We start from the raw sequence: 13,535 nt of genomic DNA, 5'->3' as shown, positions 1-13,535 counted from the left end.
ATTGATCCATCCTCTTTACACCAATCTGAGATATCAGATCTCAAAGGATTATCCACTTAAAACATCCTATTGATAAATTTCAACTGAGCTGATTCATAATCATTTTGAAAATTAGGAAGTTGTAAAGCTCCTAATGCATATTTCCAAGTTAGCTTCTGTAATGATACCCTCGCCATTTTATCTTTCCACAAAAATTTTCTCACCAAAGTATTCAAATCTTTTTAAAAATTTTTGAGGAATCCTACAAGGATAACCCTAACCCTAAAAAGATATTGGATTCGGGGAAAGATATTCATTTTAATACAATTAACCCGTCCTATCAACGTTTTAGGTAAATCCACCGATTCAAATCATACTTAATTTTAGACAATAAAGGTAGATAATTTAATTTGAATAAATGATTATAATTACTATCAATTATAATACCTGAATATTTAATCTGATCAGACCATTTAAACCACAACATGTCTACAAAGCGAATAATCCATTTCGGCTAAGGGCATAATTTCACTTTTTTCCCAATTAATTTTGTATCCCGACACCTCACCATACTGGTCCAATTGCTTATTCAAGTTCCCCAAGGACTGCAAAGGTTGAATTAAATATATCAAAATATCATCAGCTAACAAATTTATTTTATATTCATCAGTTTTCACCTTAATACCTTTAATAGAACTGGCCTGTCTAATCATCTGAGCCAAAGGTTCAATAACCAAAGCAAATACAGCAGGTGACAAAGGGCAGCCCCGTCTAGTCGATCTAGATAACACAAGGGGTAAAGACACCTGTCCATTTGTCACCACCCTAGCAGTAAGATTTTTATGTAAAGCCTTAATCCAACCAATAAAAAGAGGCCCAAAATTAAACTTTTCCAAAACTTTAAACAAAAAACTCCATTCTACTCTGTCAAAGGCCTTTTTGGCATCAAGAGAAATTACCAAAGGTTGGTTGGATCGCTCTCGAGAAATATTAACTAAAGGAATCAACTTGACAACATTATCTGCTGAATACTGATTTTTAATAAAAACCTGCTTGATCCACATGAATCAAATCGGGTAAGTATTTAGCTAATCTATTAGGCAGAACCTTGGCAACAATTTTACAATTCACATTTAACAAACAAATAGGTCTATAATATCCTGCCTTTAAGAGATCCCTGTCCTTCTTAAGAATAACGGCAATAATTGCTTTAGAAAAAGAATCTGGGAAGGACCCAGTCTTCACCGCTTGCTCTCGAACCTCCATCAATAACGGAATTAATAAATCCTGAAACTCCTTATAAAATTCAGAAGTAAACCCATCGACCCCTGGAGACTTGCCACTCAACATGGACCTAAGTGGTCTTTAGTAGTCAGGGAAGCATCCAAATCCTTAATATCCATATCCTTCAAAGAAGATAAAGTTAAACCTGAGAAAAAAATTTCAATTTTGACTCAATCTTCCAATACTTCAGAGGTATACAGTTTCTCATAGAATGTACGAAACTCATCATTCATTTCTTGAGGTTTATGTGTAATCGTCGAGCCACGTCTAATAGCATTTATTGTTCTAGAAGCTTGTGCCATTTTTAACTGCCATGCTGAAACTTTATGAGCCCTTTCTCCCAATTCATAATATCTGTTTAGTTCTCTGTAATGATTTCTCAAACTTAAATGTTTGTAATGAATTATACTGTAATTTCAAATGAACTAAACACATTTTCTTAACTTCCGTAGAATTCTGTTGTAAATCTTTTTCCAAAATCTCTATCTCCTTTTCCAATTTGCTAATCTCAACCAATTGTCATTTCTTAATTTTAACAGTATAACTAAGAATTTGTCCTTGTAAATAAGATTTCAAAGCATCCCATAAAACAAATTTACTGTCAACTGATCCTGTACTGATTTTCAAAAAAAGTTGCATTTAGTCCCTTATAAATTTACAAAATTCAGGATCTTTCAACAAAAAAAGAATTAAATTTCCAATGATAAACATTCTCTCTCTGAAGCACTACAGGTAATTAATAACAAGGAATGATTAGACAAAATCCTAGACTTATATTCAGCTTTAATAACTCGATCTTGTAATTGTGTCGATGCTAAAAACAAATCTATTCTAGAATAAGAAATGTGGCAAAACGAATAAAATGAAAAATCTTTCTCTTTAGGATTTAATTTCCTCCATTAACTGTTTAGCCATTTTAGTTCTAATTACTGATTTAGGTGATTTATCTAATAATGGGTCTAAACAGCAATTAGAGTCATCTCCTACCATAATCGTATCATAAGACTGACATAAATTAAACAAGGAATCCACCAAGAATTGTTCATAATCAATATTAGAAACATAAACATTCATTAAGGTCCAACATTCAGAAAAAACCTTTACAATTAACAATCAAAAGTCTTCCAGCTGCCTCAAAAACTGAATCCAACTTAAAAGCTAACTTCTTATTGTTCAAAATAGCGACACCTCTTGCTTTGAAATTAAGAAATGCTAGAATTTGTCCAACCCAATCTCTTTTTAATTTTTGATGTTCCTTCTCAGTCAAATGCGTCTCCTGTAAGAAGACAACATCAACCCTCAGTTTTTAAATATATGCTAATACTCTCTCTTAATCGGATTGTTGAGCCCATTAACATTAAAAGTATCAACATTTAAATTACCCATAAAACATCACTACAACCATCCCACCATAAATGGCGAAGCACCTCCCCATGATATCAACACAAAGCTAAATATCTCCTTCAAGAAAGAAAAAAAAACAGTAAGACCCATTAAAAAAAAACTGAATAATATTACCTCCCCCAATTATGTGGGAGTGACAAATTCCACAAGGTGGCCCAATGACGGGAGTAGTGACCGGACGGTGAACTCCAGCCCTCTCCAGAAAAGTCGGGAAAAACAAAGGAAAACACAAAGGCACAGAAATAAAAGTTACAGAAAAGTGAGTATAAAGGTGGAAAGAAGATGGCGACAAAAAAAGAAAAATCAAAAGCAACGGTAAGAAGAGAGGAAGAGAAGACAAAGGAGGAAAAAGGTGAAGGCCTTACCTGTCCGAAGAGGCCCGCTGCGGAGAGAGAAACCCGCTCCCTCAGGTCGGTAAATAATGGACTACAAAAATGGCTCGCTGAGCCGAGTAAAAGTGCGCAACCGCGCATGCGCGATGCGAATGAAAAAAAACACACCGACGGGAGGGGGGACCAGCTGGGGAGTCGATCTCCACAGCCGGCAACGACAGCTGCAGAACACCTGCAGCAAGAAGAGACCACAGAAGACAATAGAAACAAGAAAGAAGAGAAGGAAAGGGCAATAAAGAAACAACAGATGGTCAACCCAGAGGAAGAAGAAGAGGAAGAGGAAGAGTACAGTGAAATAGAAGAAGAAAAGAAAGGCAAGGTAAAGGATATACTTGCTCTTATTAAAGAATACATGGAGTCATTTAAAGAATTAATTTAAGGATTTAAGAAAAAGAATAAACAACACAGAAGAGAAAATAAATAAAATGGAGATGACCTTAACAGAAATGGGAAAGAAAATGGACAAGATGGAAGAGCGGGCAGTAGCAGCAGAAATGGAGGTAGAAGACTTAAAAAAGAAATTGGAGAAATCTAATAAAAAAACTAAAGAGACACAAGAACTACTAGCTCAAAAAATAGATACAATGGAAAACCATAACAGAAGAAATAACATAAAGATAGTGGGCCTTAAGGAAGATGAAGAAGGCAAGAATATGAGGGAGTTTATAAAAGAGTGGATCCCTAAGACCCTAGGATGTCCAGAACTACAGCAAGAAATGGAAATAGAAAGGGCACATAGAGCATTGGCCTCTAAACCACAACCACAACAAAAACCAAGATCTATTTTAGTAAAATTCCTAAGATATACTACAAGAGAAAAGGTACTGGAGAAGACAATGGAAAAAGTAAGAGAGGGCAACAAACCACTGGAGTATAAATGGCAAAAAATCTTCATTTATCCAGATATAAGTTTTGAACTCCTAAAGAAGAGAAAAGAGTTCAATACAGCAAAGGTGATTTTATGGAAGAAAGGGTATAAATTTATACTAAAGCATCCAGCGGTATTGAAAATATTTATTCCAGGACAACAAAACAGACTATTCTCGGATCCAGAAGAAGCACGAAAATTTGCAGAACAATTACAAAAATAGACTGAGGGATGAAGACGGGTAATGAGAGTAAAAATGATCACGATTGATATGTATGCGGGTAAAGAGGTATAAGAGTGAATAGAGACAATGTGCATACGTGAATGTATCTGTACTTAGAGGAAAATATAGATAGTATAGACAAGAATTAATAAGGGAAGGTAATGGAATAGAGAGAATAAGGAGGGAACTAAAAGAGTGACCTTTGTGACATTTGAAAAGTGAAATCTTTTCTGGGGGGGGCTGGGTGGGGGAAAAGAGCGGTCAATGCAAAATCAGTTGACGCTTGCGAGTGGATTCGCAAATCCAAATGGAGAGGGGAGATGTGGTTGTCCGACAAGGGATAAAGGACAACTCAGGAGGGGAAGGGGAGATTGGGGATAAATAAGATAGAAATAGGAGAATAAGGAAAATGTTGGATGTTGTAGGAATGTTGTCTTATAAAGAGTTGAAAATAAGAAAACAGAAATGGAAAAGGAGGAAAGGTAATGATGGAAAAACGGAAAGAGAAGATAAACAAAATATAAAAGGGCTACGCTGAACTATATGACTTTAAATATTAATGGAATACATAACCAAATTAAAAGGAAGAAACTACTAAATTTAAATGAATAAATGTATTCCATTAGAAAAAATAACATATAGGTTAAGAAATAATATTGAAATATTCGAACAAGTATAGGAGCCTTACATTAAATACAATAGCGAAAACCTACCGGGGACAAACATTACCTAAGTTGATGGAAGGAGAAGGAAAGAAAAGAATGGACTCAGTAGAATTTCTGGTGTATTTTTGTTGAATGACAACATTGTCTGACTGGCTTAATGCAACCTAGATTGTATACCTAAAATGGATGAGAGGGGGGGGTGGGGGGGTGGCTTGGGAGGAGGGGGGGGAGAAAAAGTCACTGTATATGTGTGAAAAAGAAATAGTGTATATCATGGCTAATGTGATTTATGGTGTGAAAAATAAAAAAATTTTAAAAAAAAGGTGGCCCAATGACTTTGGAAGGATCAGCAATTGAACCCCCTGTAATGGAAGATTCTAACCTATTTTTTAACACCCATTTTTTAACCTATTTTTTCTTAATTCCCAGCTCTTGGTTCTGTAGAGCTGAGAACCTTTTTTAAAAACTTGCAGCTTTGGGTTCTGCAAGGCTGAGAACCTGCTTGTGTTTTAGAATCAGCAGACATAAGCTAAATTCCACCAAGGGGCCAGAGCTGCAGTTAACTGATGAAAGGACATCTGTGTACCAAAAACATTTAATCTTCCTGGTTGTTTTGGTCACAGACTGTCAGAGGCCTAGCCTTGATGCAAAATAAACCATTGTATTCAAAGTGATAAGCTGAAAATTACGTTATTCATTAGAAGCCTAGCATGCTAGCTTGCTCGCTTATCTTTCTTGCTATGCTGGGAATAGGTGCTTGGGTAAGCAGTTTTTGGGTAATATAAGTCATGGTCCCGCTGCTGAAGTTAGGAGACTCTCCGAGAGGTGGCAACATCTCTCAGCAAGAAGAAGAACTTCTGAAGTCCAGCCAACGTCCCGGTCAGGAGAGGTGGAGAAGCTGCTACCGGCGCCCTGACAACCTACTACAAGTGTGCAGTCGTTGCCTCACTTCGGCAGTTGGGACCAGTCCAAGCATTGATAAGTATAGTTGGGAAGGGCTTGCATATTGTAGTGTGAAATCAGCTTTTGAATTTGTAATAAACATTTGTATAATCTGAACTGCTCTCGGCGTGTGTGTCTATTTTCTTTCGGTAGCTCAAACACTGTGACCAATCTAAAACGAACAAAGTGAGAGGTACAAGTTTACCCAAGACACCCCCCCCCCCCCCCCCAAACAGAACAATCAAAAATAAAACACAGAATCATCTCAAGTATGAAGCGCTTCTTCCAAATCTCGGTTAACTTGGTCATCATCAATACCAATATCAATCAACTGTTGAGATTCCATCTCTCATTTACTTCCCTTTCTGACTAACAACCAGTTGCTGAGGGAACTTGTCTGAATTTTGACCCTGCTTATTGTCGGGTAAAGAATTAGCAAAGACAAGAGCTTCAGCATCATCAGAAAGAAATGAGATTGATAATCTCCATAAAAAACTTTAAGTACAGCAGGATAACGAAAAGCAAATTTATATCCCCTTTTCCCCACAGAACAGCTTTAGCTGAATTGAATTATTTACGTCATTTAATCACAGCTTGACTCAAATCAGCATTTTTAAAAATACTGTTATTTTTAACAAGCAATGGCCCCTGATTACTTCTTGCATTCTGTACCTCAAGTCTCAAAATCAATTCTCTGTCCTGGTAATGCAAGCAATGAATTAAGATTGCATGTGGCGATTGGCCAGGAAGTGGCTTCCTTCGTACTGCTTGATGAGCCCTGTCCAACTCCAAACCGTTCAGAAAATACAATATTCCCAAAACGGAAATCCACTTCTGAAAAAACTGGACCGGGTCCAGACCTTCAAAATCTTACAGAAGACCAACTACCTTAAACATTTTTCTTCTGACTTTGGTTCTCCAAAGCGTCATTCTTCTGCAACAAGTCATTTTTCTGAATTTCCCAGCCGGTAAACAAATCCTCCATCTGTCCCACCTTTTCTTTGCACTGATCAACATCTTTACAGTCAATAAATTCTTCTTCAGTCTTCTTAAATTTATCCTGAACCTTATCCACAGCCTTCAAATATTTTGCCACATCCATTTTAACAGAAGCAATTTCTCCCTTCATTTCAGCAAACTAATCCTTCATAATTGAGAATCCTTGACTTATTTGTACAGCCAAATTTTCCACTTGCTTATATATAGCAGCAATTGAAGGTAAATCTGAGTGGTGAGGATCAGACTTAAACCTAGAAGTCTGCCTCACCATAGGCCTACCCTTCTTCCTCCGTCGATATTTAGGCCACCTCAGCCCGACTGCGGGTACAGATGCCTTCCCCCATCAGCCCAGAGTCACTGGGCCAAGGGAGACCGGGTCCCCCCCGCAGCCTGGGCCGTTTCGCGCATGTGCAGTTGATCTTCATGGTTGGGAGTGAGTTGATGTAGAGTACTGGTTCCATCTTGCATGACCGCACGCAAAGTCGGCACCAGTGTTGTATACACCTTACCGCTGGATTGGCGCTGTGGTCGGGATTGAAGGGAAATTGAATCCGAAGGCTCAGTTTGCGAGGTAGGCTGAGATTCCTCCATAGGTGTTAACCGTTTAGTGGCAGTTTTCTTTGCACTTTGAACCTTAGTTTTTCTCATAGTTGCTTATAGAATACTCCAACGACACAATCGAGTTTTTAAAAATATTTTAAAAACTTTTATACAGGGGTGCATGGTGTAGGGAGAAGACGTGGAAAAACACCCCCTCCTAGCAGAACTTTTAAAAACCAAAAAAATTTGAGACCAAAATCCAATGTGAGTGACCTCTGATCATATGTTTGCATATGAGAGTCATTTTTGGCTTAAAGAACACGACAAATTAGGGGTAAAACGCAGGATTCTGTTGACACTCTGGTTAAATGAAAAACACACACAAATGCTGGAGAAACTCAGCAGGTCAAACAGTGCCTTTAAGTTGAAGATACAGAACCAACATTTGGGCTTGAGCCCTTCATCAATGTGTGGGAGAACATGACAGATGTCTGGACAAGAGGGGGAAATGGGGGTGATGAGGGTGGGAGATGTTGGGTGGAGGGGGGGAACATTGTGGGGGGAAGAGTCTCGGCTAGGTGGAGAAAGGAAGTAGGAAATGGAATGACTAGTTAAGGGGGGGTAAGGGAAAAGTAAACTGATTAGTGGAATGAGGCAAGTAGAGAGGAAGGCAACATGGCTGTGGAAGTGAGTGTCTGCATTCTTGAGGGGTCAGAGGGACCTGCTGAAATCTCTGTGGCAGAATCAACAAGAAATTGAACACTTGTGAGATAGTCTCTGAGGAAAAGACGATGGCTGTTGTCTCAACTGGCAGGTCGTTTCCCGGCTGCCATTTGTAGAACACCGTGATTCCAACTGGGTCGAAGGAAGTTTGTTGAGTTGCCAAAGCCTGGACCTGCATCGTCAGTGCTCCCACTCGCTGCTCCGACACAGTTGAGAAGGTGCAGTCATTCCAGTTGCATTTGCTCTTATCTTCAATGTGCATGCAGGTCATGGACACAAAGTCGGTCTGATCCACCACTGATCGACGGAGGACATTTGAAATACGCTCATCGTGATGAAGTAAACATCGAAGGAATCAGTTTTTTTTTTAAATCGCCTTTGACAGGGTCTGTTCCAGCTAGCCTGCACCATCTCAACATCTGTGATGGTTGCCTATCACCTTGGCCGTTATCAGCTAGTAATTGGGAATTACGAGTCTTCTAGATGGTTGAGTGCACTGCAGAATAGCTACCTTAAAGCATGGCGTATGGGAGATTACCATCTGAATCCACTAAGATATCTTCCACTTTACAGACAATCTGCTCTCGAAGACACTCCACAAGTAAACTGTACTTCGTCTTCTGACAACTTACACCAAGGGTAGAGAAGCACGCTTCAAGAAACATGAACCATGCTGCTGCATTATTAATTTTAAAAATGGAGGGTGGGGGGTGTGGAATCTTCAGTTTGACCTTCCCAACTTCTCCTGTATGAGGCTTATCCAAAGTACTGTGAACTCACATTGGTGATCCAATAAGGTCAGAGGGGGTGGGTGGGTGGATCAGGTTTGGGGAGTTGAAGAATTCAGTTGTGTCTAGTGGAATAAAATAAAATTGATTTCATGAGGTGCTGGAAAAAAATGAGTACATTGTTTGTAAGCTGTTATAAAACAGTGCAACTCCTACTCCTGCAACCTCATGTATGCAGCTTTTTTCCACCTGACGAGATTTTCCAACTCTTGTCAACAATGGTTCCTTCACCCGATTCTTTCTCTGCCTCACCAGGACAAATTTATCCCTAATATCCTGCAAGATATCCATAAACATTGACCAACATCTCCAAAGTACATTTCCCTGCAAAAATCCCAATTTATTCCAAGTTCAAGCCTTATAGACTCAAAGTTTGCCCTTTCCCAATTAAATATTTTCCTGTCCTCTCTGACACTATCTTTTGTCCATGACAATCCTAAAGGCCAGGGAGCAAGGGTTACTGTCCCCCAAATGTTCACCGAGATATCAGTGACCTGACCCCATTCATTACCTCCCCCACAATTGGCCTGTCAACATACTGCGACAGGAATCAGACCTGGATACACTTAAACATTTCCCATTTACACCCTTGGCACTAAGCAGATGTAATTTAATATGAGGGAAGTTGAAGTCACCCATGTTATTTTTGGATTTTACCAAAATGTGCCTCCCAATCTGCACCTCCGTATCCCTCCTGCTAACAGGAGCCTATAGAATACACCCAGTAGTGACTGCTCCCTTCCTGTTCCTAACTTACACCCACACTGACTCAACAGAGGATCCTGCTACATGACCCACCCTTTCTGCAGCTATAATAGTGTCCCTGACCAGTGATGCCACCCCCCTCCTCCTCCCCACTTTCCGACTTACAATTAAGTGGTTCATGTTTCCTTTTTAAGTAGTGAAGTATATCCCTCAAGGTCACCACACAGGTTGATAGGATAGTTAAGAAGGCCTAAGGGATGCTGCGCTTCATTAGTCGGGGGATCGAGTTCAAGAGCAGACCGGTCATGTTGCAACTCTGCCAATCTCTGGTGAGACCACACCAGAGAATTGTGTCCAGTTCTGGTCACCTCATTATAGGACGGATGTGGAAGCTTTGGAGAGGGTACAGAGATTCACCAGATGTTTCCTAGATTGGAAAAGAAGTCTTATGAGGCAAGGTTAGCAAAGGTGGGACTTTTTTCTTCAGAGTGCAGAAAGATGAGAGGAGACTCAAGAGTCTTGTCTACCAGATTATGAGATGCATATATAAGGTGAACAGCCAGCACCTTTTTCCAGGGCAGGAATAGCAAACACATGTACAAAGTGAAGGGAGGGAAATCTAGGGGAGACATCAAAGAGACTCAGCCAGGCACATGGATGGAAAAAAGAGGGTTACGGGGTAAGGAGGGCTTAGTATTTTTTAAGGAATATATGGTTCACCACAACCAAGGGCTGAAGGGGCTGTACTATGCTGCAGTGTTTTGTAATCGCTAATTTCATTTTTGCAGATCAGCACAATGTGGCTAACCATGAATTAAGAACATGTACATATTGCTGTTTTGGTATTTTTCTGTACTTTGCAAATAACTATTTTGGTTTGTACTTTTTAAAAATGGCAGTGGATTTAGTTGCATTGTTAGTCAGTAGCTTCTTCTCTCCCTCCATGAACTCTAGCAATCTCTTTCACTGCCTGGAAAGGGAGCTAACATACCGAAAGGCCCATTGCACCCTGGATAGTCTCCTTCCTCCTCCCATCAGTGAGAAGGCTCAAGTGTGAAAACAGGTTTAAAGACAGTTTCTTCCCTGCAGGCATAAGGTTCTTGAATGTACCCCCTAACTGTGTTCTCCTGCTGCACATGCTTGGTACTGATTTATCTTCATTTTCATTATAATCCTACACTAAAATATAATGGTTCTATTATTGTCACATAATACTACATTTAGTATGTATTCTTTATAACTTTGTCTACCGTAAGAAAGACAGAGTCGCCTCTTAATCAAGCGCCCAGTGTACTTAGAAATGTAGCATTCCAGATCCCATAGACCAATAGGACAGGGTTCTTAGCTTTTTAGGTATTTAGTCAATTATTCTATATTCCCCCACAAAAAAAAAGTTCTTTTCCATCTCTTTTCAAAACATTTCACCTTCAAATCTCTTTCAATGCCAAGCAGTTCTTCAAGTTTTCAACTGAACACTCATAACTAAAGCTCTTGTGTGCATCTTTCCAAAATTCCTTTGAGTACTGCTCAGAATACAAATTTCAAGTGTGCTCTTTTCATAGACTTTTTAAAAAGTTGGTATCTTCTCTTTTAAGGACTTAATTTTATAGTCTCATAATATCTACTTTTCAAAAATCTTACTGTTCATCAGGTAATATGAATCAATGAATTTAAATTTCACTCCTTCATTCAATGTGATTGATCACCTCACTTCCAGTCCCACCAATCCACAATAACCTTTAAACTCTTGCTTTAAAAATTATTCAAGGTGAGTTAACACAGCCAGTTGAGAAAAGCTCTAAAGACCTCAGGCCGATATCAAATAAAATGCTCACATCTTAAATGGGCAACTTATTTTTAGTTACCTTGCCAATACGGGCAATTTCATTTTCGGACTTGTACTGCACTTAGCCAATCTCCGTCCACTCACTTAAATCCATTTGTCACCTTTATCCTCTTCACAACTTACTTTCAGTCCCATCACCAGAAAATTGTATCAGCAGGCCTCCAGCTGTCAAACCTGTCCCACCAAACAATTCTAATGTAATCACACTCAAACGTTTTAACTTTGCTGTACCTGTTCTTAAACTTCAATTCCTTGAACTTTCAATTATCTCAAAGAAATCTCAATTTTGCCTCCACTTCCATCAGGAGCATAGAATTCCAGATTCACGACCCTCGGAACCATTTCTAACACCCCCAGCTTAAATGTGTCCCTGATTTTACATCTCCTTGTGCATCCCCAACTGTGAAAATCTCAACATCTACCCTGGAGTCAAACAGGACATGATGCAATCTGGAGCAACAATTTGCGGCTCACCGGGGTGTGCAGCTCGTCTAGACGAAGGGTTCCAGCCCAAAACTACAATTATTTGTCTTCCAATGACGCTGTTCAACCTGCCAAGTTCCTCCAGTACATTACTTGTGGCTCAGCATCTACTTTGTCAAGCCCCTTGACCATGTGCATTTGAAAAAGCCTCTTCTTGTAAATCCCAGGGAATAGAGTCAAACTATTTAGACTGTCTTGATAGGACAATATTCGCATCCCATTTCTGCCTATTTTCTACTCAGCTTTTAATTTCTCTGCAGTAACCATCAAATGCTGCAATTTCAGGAAAACTCAGGTTGACCCATAAGTTTCCCTTTAACCTAAACCAGTGGATCTCAACCTCTTTCTTTCCATTCACATCCCACTTTAAGTATTCCCTATGCATAGGTGCTGTGATTAGTAAGGGATTGCTAAAGGTGGTATATGGGTGGAAAGAAGTTTGAAAACCACTGTGTTAATCGTTAATAACTCCAAAGGAAATGGCCCAATAACAATTTTTCTCAAGCAAAATCTTAACAGTGAGAAAAACAAAAATAATTAAGGTAAAGTTGCTGATTTTTGAAGGTATGTTTAAGTCAGTGATTCTCAACCTTCCCTTCCCACTCACAGACCACCTTAAGCAATCCCTTATTAATCAGAGCACTGAAGGCATGGAGATTACCTAAAGTGGTCTGTGAGTGGAAAGAAAATGGTTGAGAACCACTGACTTAAACATACCTTCAAAAATCAGCAACTTTACCTTAATTATTTTTGTTTCCTATTATGCCTTTCATTTCGCCCAACATTTTCTCACTGTTAAGATTTTTAATTTACTGGCTGACATTTTCTACTTTGCCTCCCTCCACTTTTGAAAGAATTACATTTATTTTCTGATTTAGAACCTTTTCTAAATTCAGGAAAATTAAATCTTTCATCATCTCGACCAGTGGTTTACAAACTTTTCCTATCTACTCACATATTTCCTTAAGCAATCCCTTACTCATCAGAGAGCACTGATGGCATAATATGCTACATCTTTCGAAAACTCTGTTGGTAATTAAATGGCATGGGGACAGGAATGGTAGACCACACAGGCTCTCAAACCTCCTCTGCCATTCAAATGATAACTAATCTAATCGTAGCCAATTTCCTGTCTGGTCCTGATGAAGTCTACAAATATCAGTCTTCTGTACATGAAATGACAAGAGCCAGATCTCTCTGGGTATAGAATCTTGAAATTCACTAATTCCGAAGAGAAACTTCTCATCTTCTCAAAACAAGTTATGCCAAGTTAGGCTTGGTCACTGTGCTTAATCATGTGGTTGTGATAGACTTAAAGAATGGGTAGGGATTGGGTTCTATTCCTTAGAGCAGAGCAAGGTGAATGGGTGATCAGACAGAGGTACAGATATACAAAATTATGAGAGAGTCAGAATGCAGACAGGTTGAGATGGAGTTATGAAGGTATTTAGATACTTATATCAACATGGTCCTAATGTGGTCAAATATGATTAATGAAGATGGGTTAAAAAAAGCACCATGGATGAGGTGGCATTTTATGGCTTTTATCACTCAAAGGAGAAACCTGCCACACTCCCTCAGAACTTTGTTTCATTCAGATCTCCTGCAGAGTACTAATCCCATGATGGTGGCGCTGCCACTGGTGCAAGCCCACAGAACAAGGAGCAGAGATGCAGCGCTCTCGTGGGATCCAA

This window comes from Narcine bancroftii, chromosome 5, assembly GCF_036971445.1.
Source record: "Narcine bancroftii isolate sNarBan1 chromosome 5, sNarBan1.hap1, whole genome shotgun sequence".
NCBI lineage: Eukaryota > Metazoa > Chordata > Chondrichthyes > Torpediniformes > Narcinidae > Narcine > Narcine bancroftii.
This window is presented reverse-complemented; position numbering follows the sequence as displayed.